This window comes from Callospermophilus lateralis, chromosome 20, assembly GCF_048772815.1.
Source record: "Callospermophilus lateralis isolate mCalLat2 chromosome 20, mCalLat2.hap1, whole genome shotgun sequence".
NCBI lineage: Eukaryota > Metazoa > Chordata > Mammalia > Rodentia > Sciuridae > Callospermophilus > Callospermophilus lateralis.
The window spans coordinates 3,498,881-3,513,595 of NC_135324.1; positions in this window are offsets into that span (position 1 = coordinate 3,498,881).

The following is a 14,715-nucleotide window of genomic DNA, read 5'->3' on the forward strand; positions in this document are numbered from 1 at the left end:
CACTGTGGCGCACACCTGTCATCCCCGCAGCTCAGGAGGCTGAGGCAGGAGGATCGCAAGTTGGAGGCCAGCCTCAGCAATTTCCTGAGGCCTGAAGCCGCTTGGTGAGAACTGTCATGCTGGGGGGCCACCTCCTAGGGAGCTCTCCAAGGAGGACAGCTGTTTCCCCACAGCCTCAGCATCCGACCATGACAGTGGGGCGTCCTGTGTGCCCAGCAGCTCATGGCACAAAAGTGGGGAAACTGAGTCTGGGGAAGAACGGGGCCCGCCTGGCCCCCCACAGGTCTCAGGCAGCTTCTCGCCTCCCGGGGTGTTTATTTGGGTCCCATGAGGCTGAGATAATAGCTTCATTTTACAGATGAGGAGACGGGCCCCACGGGGAACCGAGCCATCTGGCTTCCAAACCTTAATCACACTTCCACCTTCACAGGGGCTCAAGGGGCTTCATGGCTCTGGGGACAGCCTCTCCGGGTTCTGTGCCCTGGGGGTGGTGGGCAATGCTGAAAGAACCTCTGACCGGGCGCGGTGGCCCACGCCTGTCATCCCAGCGGCACGGGAGGCTGAGGCAGGAGGATCGCGAGTTCCAAGCCAGCCTCAGCCAAAGGGAGGCCCTGAGCAGCTCAGGGAGACCCTGTCTCTCAATAAAATGCAAAATAGGGCTGGGGAGGGGGCTCCGTAGTTGAGGATCCCCGAGTTCAATCTGCAGTACAAAAAAAGAGACCGAGAACCCTGAAGTCCTACACCAAGGTGTAATGTCCGGCAGAGAAGGACCATACAGGGATCCCAAGGAGCCCAGCTCAGAACCCACCAGGGAGCTCCGGGCAGAGGGTCCCACCCAGGTGGAGATGCAGGGCGGAGGGACCTGCTGTGTTCTCGGCAGAGAATGGTAGTTGGACATGGTGATGGAGGTAAAGAACATTCTAGAACATTCTAGAACATTCTGGAACATTCCGGAACATTCTGGAATGTCCCTCATCTCCATCATCATGTCCAGCTCGGTCCTTGGGTGCCTTAGTGGGCTGGGGAGAAGTGGGACCTGCCATCTCTGCTTCAGGTCCCGCCAGTCACTCTGGGACGGCTTCACCTCCGTCCCGGACAGGAACGCCATGGGCCGCCAGCTGCCTGCACACCCTCCCTGATGAGTGCATCCTGCAGACGGGGCTCATGGGCTCCGCCAGGGGCAAGGACCTCGCCCAAGGTCATTGCTCGGGGACCCTAGGCACCCCAGTTGTGTGGCTGTCCCCATGTGCTGGCGCCGCGCCCCGCCTGGCCCGCCCACCTGCCCACCACATCTGCTAATGAGTCACCGACTCCTCGGCCAAGACAGGGAAATGTGGGCGCCCGAGAGTCAAGGTCGGCTCAAGGGCAGCGAGCCCAGGGACAGGGCTCGGGGGAGCAGCAGCCAGGCGCTTCCCGCCCTGGGACACGGGAGGGAAACCGAGGCTAGGTCCTCAGAGAGTTGGGGTCAGCCTGGGTCTCGGGCTCCTGGTGGGCGGCTCTCCTTTCTGCTCCATGCCACCGTCTCCCTGTCGCCCAAGGTGTCCCAGCACAGGGGCAGCAGGAAAGGGGATCCTGGTCAAAGCCAGAGGGGTCCACAGGTTGGGGACACAACAGAGGGGTCCCCGCTCTCAGAAGGGGATGCTGGGTAAACCGGTCACTGAGGAATGCCCCACCCCAGGTGACATGTTGGAGCTTGGAGCTGAGGAGGTCCATCCAAAGGAAGGTGCTGAGTCCTTGAATGTTCCAGAATATTCCAGAATGTTCCAGAATGTTCTAGAATGTTCCAGAATGTTCCAGAATGTTCTAAAATGTTCCAGAATGTTCTAGAGTGTTCCTCAGCTCCACCACCATGTCCAACTACCGTTCTCTGCCGAGAACACGGCAGGTCCCTCCGCCCTGCATCTCCACCTGGGTGGGACCCTCTGCCCGGAGCTCCCTGGTGGGTTCTGAGCTGGGCTCCTTGGGATCCCCCGTACGATCCTTCTCCGTCCACTGTGCGCATGCAGCAAGTGCTCAATGAACGCTCAGGATGAGTGTATCCCTGGCAGGGCAAGGACAGGGATTTTTACCCGTCTTGTTCCATGTTGGGTCCCGGGGACTTAGAACAGTACCTGGCACATAGCAGGTGCTCAGTAAACACTTGTGGAATGGGGGCACGGGCACCGTTTATTCTCCTGCCTCAGCGTCCATGAATCCCACCTGCCCTGCAGCCCTGGTCCCCCGCCTGGACCCCAGCCCTGGCCTCTCCCTGCAGCCCCACCTGTGGTCTGCAGACCAGAGCCAACGCCTATTCCGACACTCAAAGCTGCCCTCCGTCCTCTCTCTTCCTCTAGGACTCCCACTGCCCTCAGGACAGAGCCCATGCCCTCGGAGTGGCTGCCTCCTCTCCCCAGGCCCTTCATGCTGACCCAAGTTCTCACAGTCCCCTGGGGCAGCTCTCCCAAGCCTCCAGGCATGTGCACAAACCACGCCCCACCATCTTTTTTTTTTTTTTACCTCACAAACTCCTACTCATCCTTCAAGACCCCACTCCCAAAGCCCTTGCTCACTTCTCTCACTTCTTCTCTGTCTGTTAGCTGTGTGTCCTTGGGCAAGTTACTTAACCTCTCTGTGCCTCCATTTCCTCCAGCACCATCAGGACAAGGGGTGGCCCTGACTTCACGGGGTGTGTTGAGGAAGGAGCGAGTGATGGCACTGCCTGGCGCACGGTGGCTCTGAACTGTGTGTGCCACTGTCATTCCCGCCAGTGGCCCGGAGTACTCTTAGTCCTGAGCCCGAGGCACACGGGATGGCGAATCCACCTCCCCCACCCTTACCCCGTCACAGGGGCAGCCATGGCAGATCCTAGTGGCCGCAGGTGGGGCTGGGGTCCCACAGCCTGCTCCTCTGAGGACCTGGACTCCTGCCCAGGGAGGTGGCACCTGGCTGGGGCCCTGCAGAGACTCAGGCTGGCCCACAGCCAAGTGCAGCGCTGGCTCCCGGCCCCTGTCCCCCATCTCCAGGCACACGCACACCGCGGGGGGCCACCCCGACCCCAACCCGGGAGGGGACCTCAGATCCTGAGTGGGGGTAGGGGGGAGCCACGGGTGACATGCCCCGGGAAGGGGTGGGGGACCCAGACAGAGACCAGGAAGGGACTGGGGAAGCGCTAGGAGGGGACAGAGGAGGGGACAGATAGAATAAAGAGGGGCCCAGCTGGAGAGAGAGGAGGAGGAGCAGGGAGGTGACCTGGGAGGACCCCGGGTGACAGAGGGGACAGAGGAAAGGGGGAGAGAAAGAGAGAGATCGAGAGAGAGAGAGAGAGAGAGAGAGAGAGAGAGAGAGGGAGGACACCCAGAGCGAGTTACAGAGACTTAGACAAAGAGATGGAGACGGAGAGAATGGATCTGAGACAGAAGTCAGATGGAAAGATGGACACACAGAGGGACAGACAGAGGGACCGAGACGGACCCAAGAGACAGAAAAGGGAGAGACCCAGAGCCCCCCCCTCCAAAGGACCTCAATAGAGAACCCCAAAAAGCATCGAGAGAGAGAGAGAGAGAGAGAGATCGGGCAGAGCAGGGGGTGACTGGGCGCAGGGAGGGGACCGGGGTGTCCCTCTGGTGTCCCCAGCCTCTGTTCTCCATCCAGACGCACCGCGCGCCCCGGTTCTCTGTCCCCTCCCGGCCCATCCCGCGGTCCCCCCAGACGGTACCTTTGAGCCTCCGCCTCACCACGCCCAGTCGCCACTTGAGTGACACCGCCAGCATCGTGTCCCTCCTCCGGTCCAGGACGGGACGCGGCCTGTCCCCGGGCCTCCCGGGCCGCCCCGAGCCCCGCGCGCCTCTGCGCGCCCCGGAGCCGCCTGCGCTAAATGGAGAGGCTGCGCCGCTCCCTGCTCCTCCCTCCCCGAGTTGCTAAAATAGCTAATCCTCCCCGGAGCCAGCCGCCGTGGTGGCATCGGTGGCGACAAGGCCCTTCCTCCACCAGGATCCGGGACGAGAGCGCGGCTCCCACAAGTTCAGGAATGGCCGACCCCCCGCGGGTCCCCTGTTCCCCAGGCCTCCTTCCCGCCAAAAGTGCTGCCAGGTCCACCCCCATCTTTTTTTTTTGCTGAAGTCTACCAATCCCTGTCCCCTGTCCCCTGGGAGGGCTGTTGATGCCCCCAGGCCCTTGCCCTTGTGGGTCAGGGGACCCTCCCACTACAATGACCTTCCTCTCCAGCCTGTCTCCAATAACTTGTGCAAACCGTCTCTCCCACAATATCTCATTGTATTGTACTTACTCTTCTCGCAATGATAAAGATGCCTACGTGACAAATTGAGGTGAGGTGGATGACATGGGGATGGTGACACTGAGCTAGGGTAGCATTAGGCTATTATTGACTTTCTGACTTGATCACTAGCATTCCAACACCCCGAGGGTTGATCTCATAACCCAGACAGGCTAAGTGACTAACGAGGAGGTAGTATATACAGAGTGGATCCGCTGGGCAAAGAGAGGAATCATATCCTGAGCTGGATGGAGCAGGATACCTCCAGATTTTATCATACCAATCCGAACAGTGTGCAATTGAAAACTTACATGAGTCATTTCTAGAATTTTCCATATAATAATTGCAGGCTGTGGTTGACCACAAGTAACTGACACGGTGGAAAGCAAAACCACAGATGAAGTGGGGGTGGGGGTGGGGACTGCTATAATGCATTTCATACTAGCTTGAGATGGTCTATCTGACCCCCAAGCCTGGAGCCAAAGATGTCCCGTGGGTAGCTCTTGGCTGGGCATCTAATGGGGTCACCAGTGTAGAAGGACATGCGTCCGTGTCCTAGGTATTCAGCAAGAGTTCAGTTGACCTGTCAAGCCTTCCTTCCCGCCTCACACCCAGTAAACCTCCACTCTGACCTCCTAGTGTGGCCCACACAGTCGGAATCCGGAGCAGGAGGTCCAGCCAAGGACAAACCTGCTCTCACTCGCGAGAGCTTGGGGGTTTCCAGAGCAACTCCGGGAGACCCTTGTCTCTAAATCAAATATTTTAAAAAGGGCTGGGGATGTGACTCAGTGGTTCAGCACCCTGGGTTCGATCCCTGGTACCCAAAAGAAAAAGGGAAGAGAGACGAATCACAATACTGATGATGATGTCATGTCGGCACCTGGAACCCACCGTGCCTGAAGTCCACATATTCCTTTTTCAGTAACTAAAGCCAATACATTTCCTTCTTCGTTTAACCCAGTTCAGGTTGGGTTTTTGGTATGGGATCCCAAAAGAGTCCTGAACTCATCCAGGACTCATCTTTCTCGTCTCAGAGTCCCCGATGGCAGGACACAGCCAAGGTCGGGGGGTGCAGGGGTCAGCAAAGACACCATGAATGAGTGAATGAATGAGAAATGGAATCATCTGCTTCCCAATTCTGCCTTCGGCAGAGCCCCATCTCCCCCCAGATCTCTCCTTCCGTCAAAAGAGGCCACAGTTGGATAATGAATTCCTTGTCGGCTCAGAGGCCGGGACTGAGCAATTGAGCTGGCAGATGCTTCAGGGAGCCGAGTCAGCACTGGGGGTGGGGATGCTCCGAGTTCTGGGCTCCAGCCATCTCCAGCCTGCCGGTTACCTGAGCTGCACCTGCAAGCTCACCCCGCCTCCCCCCTCCCCAAGAATTTTCCGGGGTTCCTTCAGCAGAAGTCACAGCCCCAGGGTGACTGAGGGGACAGGAAGGGGACCCCTTCAGGAAGCTCATGAAAAGTTTTTGCAAGTGGCTGGGGCAAATCAGCCCAGAGGAGGAGCCACAAGGCTGTGGAGTCTGACCCTCTTTATAGCCCTCTCATTTCCTGGGGTCCCAGGATCCAGAGACGTCTATCTTGTTGCCTGAGGTCACACAGCCTCTGGAGTGTCCAAGCCAGGATTGTAACATAGGAGTGTGAGCCCCGCCCCCCCCCCCTTTAAAAACGAGTTGCACAAAGCCCAGGAGATGGGTTCAAAGGAGGAAAAAAAGATCACAGGGATCCGGGCTAGCCTTGGCCAATCCTGCGTTTTCCATCCCGGCCTCTGCCTTAGAAAGCCCCAGAGGCCCTGGGTTGCTGCCACCCCCCACCTGCTTCCAGAAACAAATTAGCATCTCATCAGAGATGCCTTTAATCTCCTAGGCTTTTCTTCCCCATGGGCCAAGCAGTGACATTTCTGCCACCCAGCTCCGCTGATCTAAATAAGACCTAGGCCTCAGAGACTGGCTCTGCCATGTATAAAGGTGGGTGGGTGGGGGGAGACCCTTGCCGTCACCTCCCCAGGCCGGGAGAGGGAGAGATGTGCTCCTCCATTCATTCAGCACATCTCTGTGTGCCAGGCCTGGAAATCGGGCCTCCACGATGCTGATGATGTACATACAAATGGGGAGAAGAGAACAGAAATGACAAATGTAATACATAAGTAAGTGAGGGGACATGTTCGAAGGTAAAAACTTGGGCGCCGGGCGCGGTGGTGCACGCCTGTCATCCCGGTGGCTTGGGAGGCTGAGGCAGGAGGATCACAAGTTGGAGGCCAGCCTCAATAACTTAGCAAGACCTTGTCTCAAAATACATAAAAAGGGCTGGGGGTCTGGTTCAGTAGTTAAGCATCCCTGGGGTTCAATTCCACGTACCAAAAAAAAAAAAAAATTTTTTTAAGTAATTGAAAATGTGAAGATAGAGAGGGGAGCGGGTCCTTAAAGGCTTCCCTGAGAAGGTGACATTTTGAAAGACAGGCTTAGAAGAGAGGGAGGACCGTGTTTGGGGGAGAGGGGGATGCTGGAGCCAGGGTGGTGGGGGAGGGAATGCAGGCCCCCAGGGGATTCTGGCTTGTCACTGCTGTCCTGGGGGCAGAGGAGGGAGGTGGTCTGACCTCTGATTCAACACTCTCCCCGCTCAGCTGCTGATGGAGGTGAGGGACAGAGGGAGACAGGGAGGAGCCACTGCGCATGCGCAGGGAAGCTGAGCGGGCGCAGGGGAGATGAAAGGGGTGGAATGAGGTGTGTCCTTGAGGATGGGCCATCAGCCGGACAGCTGCTCCATCCTCCAGGTTAGCAGCAGCAGGTCCAGGGTCAAACAGGTTGGACCTCAGTTTTCTCAGCGATACTATAAAAGATGTTGATTGATAATTCAGAGCTATAGTTTGGATCTGGCGTGTCCCCCAAAGACTCATTAGACTTTGGGTCTTTGACATTAGTGGCTTGGTCCTCATACCGTGGTCCTATTACAAGGTGGTGGAACCTTTAAGAGGTGGGGCCTAGTGGGAGGAAGTGAGGTCACTGGGGGCGTGCCCTTGTCAGGGTATAACAGAACCAGCCCTGTCCCCACCCTCTTTTTACTTCCCAGTACCCTTTAAGAGGTGGGGCTTAGTGACAGGAAGTGAGGTCACTGGGAGCGTGCCCTTGTCAGGTATAAAAGAAACCGGCCTGTCCCTGCCTTCTTTTCACTTCCTAGTACCTTTTAAGAGGTGGGGCCTACTGGGAGAAAGTGAGGTCACTGGGGGCGTGCCCTTGACAAGTATAACTGAACCCGCCCTGTCCCGGCCCTCTTTTTACTTCCAGGTACCCTTTAAGAGGTGGGGCTTAGTTACAGGAAATGAGGTCATTGGGGGGGGTGTGCCCTTGACGGGTATAATAGGATCCGCCCTGTCCTGCCCTCTTTTCACTTCCCAGTACCCTTTAAGGGGTGGGGCTTAGCTACAGGAAGTGAGGTCACTGGGGGCGTGCCCTTGACAGGTTCAACTGAACCTGTCTTGTCCCGGCCTTCTTTTCACTTCCCAGTACCCTCTAAGAGGTGGGGCTTAGTGGCAGGAAGTGATGTCACTGGGGGCGTGTCCTTGACAGGTATAACAGGACCCGCTGTGTTTCCTCCAGCTTTCACTCCCCAGTAGCAGCTAGGTGCTGAGGTGCGCGGCTTTTCTCCGCCACACGGTGCCGTCGTGCATGGCGGGGTGCCTTGCCACGTGCCCGGAGCAACAGAGCCAGCTGAACACAGCCTACAACCTTTGAAACCGAGGGTCCAAACACACCTTTCCTGTTTTTAAGTTAATGACCTAAGGTGTTTTGTCACAGCGACGGACGCGCTCACACACACACACCCCATCATTAGGATGCCCTGTGGGGACAGAGGTGATCAAAATGTCCTGCAAACTATCTGGGCATGTGTCACCAAGAGGGGAACCACTTTGGGGGCCACTTCCTCTCCCAGGCACAGAACTGAGGACTCTACAGGTTTGTCATCCCAGGTGCTGTGATAGGCGAAGGTGGTGTCACCTGGATTCTCATTAGGACCATCTGAGGAGCTTCAAATAACAACTAATGCTGAAGCCAGACTGGGACCTGGGCGCCAGGGTGCGGAGCTGCGGCCTCACTGCTGTCCTGTCATGAAGATGGGGATGGTGACGATCAGAGAGGGAAAGCAGGCGCTCCAGCATCACACAGCATCCAGCACAGAGGAGGTATCTCCAACACACCCCTCCCTCCATCTCTCCACTCACCCCCTGCTCTCCACCCTCAGAACGAGAGCCAGAAAGAGCCCCAAGGGGATGGCGGGGCTAAACCCTGCCGTCTGGTGCCTCGAAGATGCTTCTGAGCCAAGAGCAAAAAAAATACCGCCACATGTTTTTGGTGTGGGCCAGGGCGGCTGGCCGACAGGTGCCCCCACAGGGCCACCTGCCAGGAAACAGGTGGCAGGCCTCTGCAGAGCAATAATTAGGCGCGAATTCCTGGGCAGGCACTGTTAACAGGAAGCAGGTTACATGGGGGGGCGCCTGGGTGGAGGTAATGTCCCCTCCTGCCACCGGAGCAGCAGCGTGGCCAGGGCTCCCCCTTGGGCCAGTCCATGGCAGCGCGGACCACGCCGATTCCTCTTGATGAGTCCCAGGGATGGGGATGGTCACCAAACAGGTGGAGGACCCCAACGCTGGGCTGCTTGGTCACCCATCAAACGGGTGTAGGTAGCATTGCACGGGCACCCGGGGGCTGCACCCGGTCCAGGGACTCACACCAGGGCTCCGAGATTGGAAACCAGCTCAAAATTCCGTGTGAGGCCTTTTGCTTTTGGAGCCTCGGTTTCCTCATCTGGACCCTGAGAACAAAATAACTAATGTTTACTTCTGGCTTTGCCGTCTGGGTGTTCGCAGCCCTTTTATGCACGTGAGTCCTTGAGGTGGGGACGTGATCGTCTCTCTCTAGGTCACAGAGGTGGAGACCAAGGTGCCAGGAGCCGGGTGAAGGGCTGAGGTCCCGGGGCTCTGAAGGGAGGAGGGGTGGGTGGACTGAGCAGCCTGGTTCTGAACCCGTCCTGGTGCCCGCCCGCCGTGCTGAACACAGATGCGGCTCTTGTGCGGGCGCCAACGTGTGGGCGTCGTGATTACTGAAAACACAGCATAATGAACAGCTAAGGGACACAGCCTGCCCACGCCTGCCACCTCGGAATGCCACAATCCGGGGCCTCCGCGCCTTCCTCTGGGGTTCTCTGCCTTGTGGCCGTCCCTGCAGGCTGCACACTCAAGGTGCCCTGGACTTGAAGGCAGGCTGGGGAGAGGGGTGGTTCTTGGTGGCTTTGAGCAGCCACATGACCCTGGGCTCCAGGGCACACTGATGGAATCTGGCTGCAGACTCAGGGGTTGGGAAAGGGGCGTGTTGATCAGACGTAGGAGTCACTGTCACACCGGCTCCTGGTCCTTGGGCACCTGCCAGGGAGACCCCAGTTTGTGAAACGGGGTTAAGAATTGAGGTGAGGAGCCGGGCGCGGTGGCACGTGCCTATGATCCCAGCGGCTCAGGAGGCTGAGGCAGGAGGATCGCAAGTTGGAGGCCGGCCTCGGCAACTTAGGGAGGCCCTAAGCATCCCAGGGAGACCCTGTCTCTAAAATCTAAACAGGACCCGGAGGTGGCTCAGTGGTAAAGCAGCCCTGAGTTCAGTCCCCGGTACGAACAGCACCAAAGTGGGGCTGGGGCTGTCCCCAGCAAAACAGTCCCATCCTGCAGGACATTTCACCCCCCGACTCCCAACAGCGGGGCTGGAGGTCACGTAGCTTACTAGTGGCACAGTCGGGCCAGGAGTCACAGGGCCTGTGTCCCGCCCCCCCGCCCCCAGGGAGCAGACATTCGAAAGTGACACCCAGAGACAGCCCCGCCTGTGGCCCCAGATACAGAAAAGGACGATCACGTCCCCGAAGGGCCTTCTGGCTTCTTCAGATGGCCTGCCCTGGCTGCGAGATGGCATGTGTCCATTCAATTTTTCAGGGTGAACAGTTTGAACAAAGTCCCCGGGCACTGGCCACCCAACAGACCCACTGCAGTGTAGGAATCAGAGTCCAGGGCACTAGGAAGCTGATGACCGTAGGCTTCCAGATGGGATCTCAGAGTCACGTGTCACAGGGGACTGGGGACAGCCAAGGAGGGCACACCAGGGAGGCCAGATGGTGGATTCGGAGCTGCAGGGCATCACGGTCACGGGCCCGCGCCACGCTGGGGTCCAGCCACCGGCTGTTAGAACGGCAGAATTACAGGCAGCAGCTAGTGCAAAGGTCCTGGGGCAGGTGCATGCCAAGGGCCCAAGCCACAGGTCATCAGATTCAAGAGGGGGATAGAGCAGGGGATTGGTCTGGGTGGTGAGAAAAACCAACAGCTCACACTGTTGGTCTGGGGTCCAAACTGGCCCCTTTGTGAAACGATCAGTCTCCCACCCTACAACCCTCTGTGGCTCCCCAGGACCTCAGCTGAGTGAATGAATGAATGAGTGAGTGAGTGGGAGAACGGGGGCCAGGCCAGCCACAGAGCATGCGCTTGCTCTTTGCTCTCAGCCCGGTCCCCAAGGCCACGGGAGACAAAATGAGTCCCCAGCACTAAGGGAAAAAAAAAAACTGTCCCCAAGGAGTAGGTGGGCAGGCTCCCAAGATGAATCTTGGCCACAAGTCAGGTTTCCTGAGTCCCCGGCCACTGCGGCGTGGACGGGTTCCAGCTGGACGAGGCGGCCATCCATCACGGCTGGACATTATATGAAGCTATTAAATGCCAAGGACCGTCCCCAGGGATCCTGCGGGCCTCTGGGCTTCAGTGACCCGTGGGATCCCAGGGGACCTGGCAGGCTGGGAGTCGGGGGACACAGGGAGGTTCAGGCAGGGGCTGGTACTCCAGAGAGAGAGAAGACATGGGGTCAGAGGTCAGAATGCGGTGGACACACACACACACACACACACACACCCTCCTGCCTTTGCACACCCACCAAAGAGGTGCCCAATCAGTCCTTAAGCTCCAGCGGCGAATCACACTCGGAACACATTCTACGGGGCCAGAGGGAGGACCAAAGTAATCCATGTGTAATAGAACACAGGTTGAAATAGGGGTCGGAAGGGAAAGAAGTGGGGTGCGAAGAGTATGTGGGGGGCAGAGGCCTCTCTGGGTCAAGCCTTCTGGAAAAAAGAAGGAAATGAGGGTTCAGCCTGGAGGATCCGTGAGCCAGGCAGCTAATGCAGGCAGTGCAAAGGTTCTGGGGCAGGTCCGTGCCTGGTGTGTGGTGAGGACCAGCAAGGAAGCCAGCGTGGCTGGAGGCGAGTGAGCTAGGGGGTAGCAGGAGGTGTCAGGTCAAGTGAGGACCACGGAAGGCTGTGGAGCACAGGAAAGACCGGATCTGACTTGGGTTTCGAATAAGAATCCTGTGAACGTCGGCGCGGGGGTGAACACGCCCGACTCGGGAGGCTGAGGCAGGAGGATCGCAAGTTGGAGGCCAACCTCAGCCAAAGCGAGGCCTTAAGCAACTCAGGGAGACCCTGTCTCTCAATAAAATGCAAAATAGGGCTGGGGACGGGGCTCAGGGGTCAAGTGACCCTGAATTCCATCCCGGGTTACTCCCCCCAGCCCCAAAAAGAAAAAAGAAACAGAGTTATTACAAAATCAAAGGGCCTGGGGGCCGTGAAAGCAACCAGTAATTGGACTGGATGTCATAGGAATTGGGAGGGGGGACTTTGGAAACCCGGAGCGCACCCCCTCATCAGAAAGAGGGGGCCTCGGCTCTGCTTCCTGACTGTGGTTGGCAGAGAACACAGACCCAAGGCTTCGAGAGCTCTTGAGTTTTCCCAAGGAACCAGAAATCCAGATTTTTTTTTTAATGTGAAATCTGACTCTGAAATGTCAGCAGGGATTTCACATTTGTTTTAAAGCCCTGTCTGGACCAAGTGCCTTCGTGAGCAGAGCCCAAACCATTCTGTTCGATGGATTTTGCTACAATTCAGAGGCTGGGGGTGGAGCTCAGGGGTAGAGGCCGTGTTTAGCATGCAGGAGGCTCTGGGCTCCATCCCAGCACCTCCCAACACTCTCTCTCTCTCTCTCTCTCTCTCTCTCTCTCTCTCTCTCTCTCTCTCTCACACACACACACACACACACACACACTCACAAATCAAGAAAAATCAAATTCAACTTAGAGCATTAGAACTTCAGCAAATGACCTTAGTTGCTGAGGCTGGCTTTGAACTCACGATCCTCCTGCCCCAGCCTCCCGAGGGGCCGGGATGACAGACGTGCACCATGGCACCCGCCGGCTGAGTGGGGGTTTGAACCCAGGCTGCCGGGCTCCACAGCTCACGTGAGCCCGGGTGTCCCTAACTGACCTCTGATCCGCTAACTTGCGATCCTCCTGCCTCAGCCTCCCCGCTGGCTGGGTTTATAGGCGTGGGCCGCTCCTTCACTCAAGATTGACTGGCAAAGGGACCCTCTTTTCTCCCAAGTGCTGTGGCTCTTTTGAGGCCACTGTCAAAGCCAAGGGCATGTCAAATACAACTGTTCCCATCTCACCAACTCTGACAGCCATGAGCAAGCAGGTTCTGGCCTGAGCCTCATGGAGGCCACTTAAACTGTTGATTAGTCGGCTCCAAAGCCACTTCTGAGATTTTCTTTCGTGTTTTTAGTATTTTTTTCCCATTTCCCTCTGCTTTCTTAAAGTCCATTTTCTCAAGATCAGCTCTTTCCTAATTAAAATCTGTGATGGAGATTTGCTTCATCAATCAGACTGAGTGTAGCTGACTTTGTGGACAACTTCAATACTTCAGTCACGGCGGATTCCCCTGCTGGGCTATTATTTCTGCCAACTCTGATTCTCCTTGGACAGATTTTTTTTTTTCTGCACAACTTCGTGTTGGCATGGAGATCTGATTCTCTCTCGTCAATTTTTAGATCGATGGCTATTTTTACTGTGCACGGTTTTAGCCAATGTCAGTTTTATTTCGTGTCGATTACTCCTACTAGCAGTGTTTGGGGGTGGGGGGGGGACTGGATCAGAGACAAACGGCCCGTGTTTATTTCTTAGGAAATCTGGGACAAAGGGACACACGTCCCTGAGTCTGGAAAAAGAAGACAAAGAAGGAAAGATTCAGAGCGAGAGAGGAGAAGGCGACAGGGAGACAAAGAGAGGCGTGTACTACGTGGTTTGTCTCGGGAGGCTGAGGCAGGAGGATCGCGAGTTCCAAGCCAGCCTCAGCAAAAGCGAGGCCCTAAGCAGCTCAGGGAGACCCTGTCTCTAAATAAAATACAAAATAGGGCTGGGGAGGGGGTTCAGGGGTGGAGTGTCCCTGAGTTCGGTCCTTGGTACCAAAAGAGAAAAGTTGGTCCTCAAGATGGCAGTATTAAAGGTTGGAGCCTCTAAGAGGCGGGGCTTCATGGCCCATAGTTGGGTCACCGTGACTCTCTCGCCTGTTCTGCACCCTCTCACACCACTGTAACGCCATCTGCATGAGGCCCTCACCAGAGCCCAGCCGATGTTAGCACCAGATTCTTTGATCTCCAAGACAATGAGCCAAATATACCTCTTTTCTTTACAAATCACCCAGCCTCGGGTATTTTGTTATAGCAACGGAAAGCAGACTAATACAACATGTGAGATGAAGGTTTAGCTTGGGGCTGCTCAGCAGAGTCAAAAAACAGTGTCTATCTACTGATAACCGTGTCCTAGTCTTTGTCTAGATTGTCCCACCTTCTGGCCATTGCCTAAGCCATTGGCCCAGCCTTCAAGGCCCTCCTTTACTGGATACTCAGCAATCATTTAGCCATACGTTGTCCCTGATGTGACAGAGGACCTGTCTTGTGCTTTCTGCATCTTTTTTCTATTTTTCGTAGTATTGGGGATCGAACCCAGGGATGCTCTACTGCTGAGCCACATCCCCAGCCCTTTTTATTTTATATTTAGAGACAGGGTCTCACTGAGTTGCTTAGGGCCTCGCTGCTGCTGAGGCTGGCTTTGAACTCGCGATCCTCCTGCCTCAGCCTCCCGAGCAGCTGGGACAACAGGCGCGTGCCACCACACCCACACCACCACACCCACCTTGTTCTCTGTGTTTTTAAAACATCCTTTCTGTCGACTTCAAGGGCCTCTGTGTGAGGAGATAAGTTGCAGGACTGTGACGGTTTGGACACTGAATGTCCCCCTAAAGCCTGTGTGTTGAGGCTTGGCCCAGGGGGATGCTGTTACCAAGGAGGTACGGCCTCAGGGGACAGCCTTAGGTCTCTAGGAGCATGTCTTTGAAATGGACTGTGGGACCCCAGGCTCCTCTTCTTTTTTCTTCCTGGTTGGTGAAGTGACTGGCTTTGCTCCATGTACCCTCTCCATGACATGCTGCCTCATAGACAGTGACCCCAAAGCATGGGCCGCTCGGTCTTGGGTCACAACTGCCAAAACCATGAGCCAGAATAAACAAACCTTTTCTCTTACAAAGTAAGTACCTCAGGTATTTTGTTATAGCATC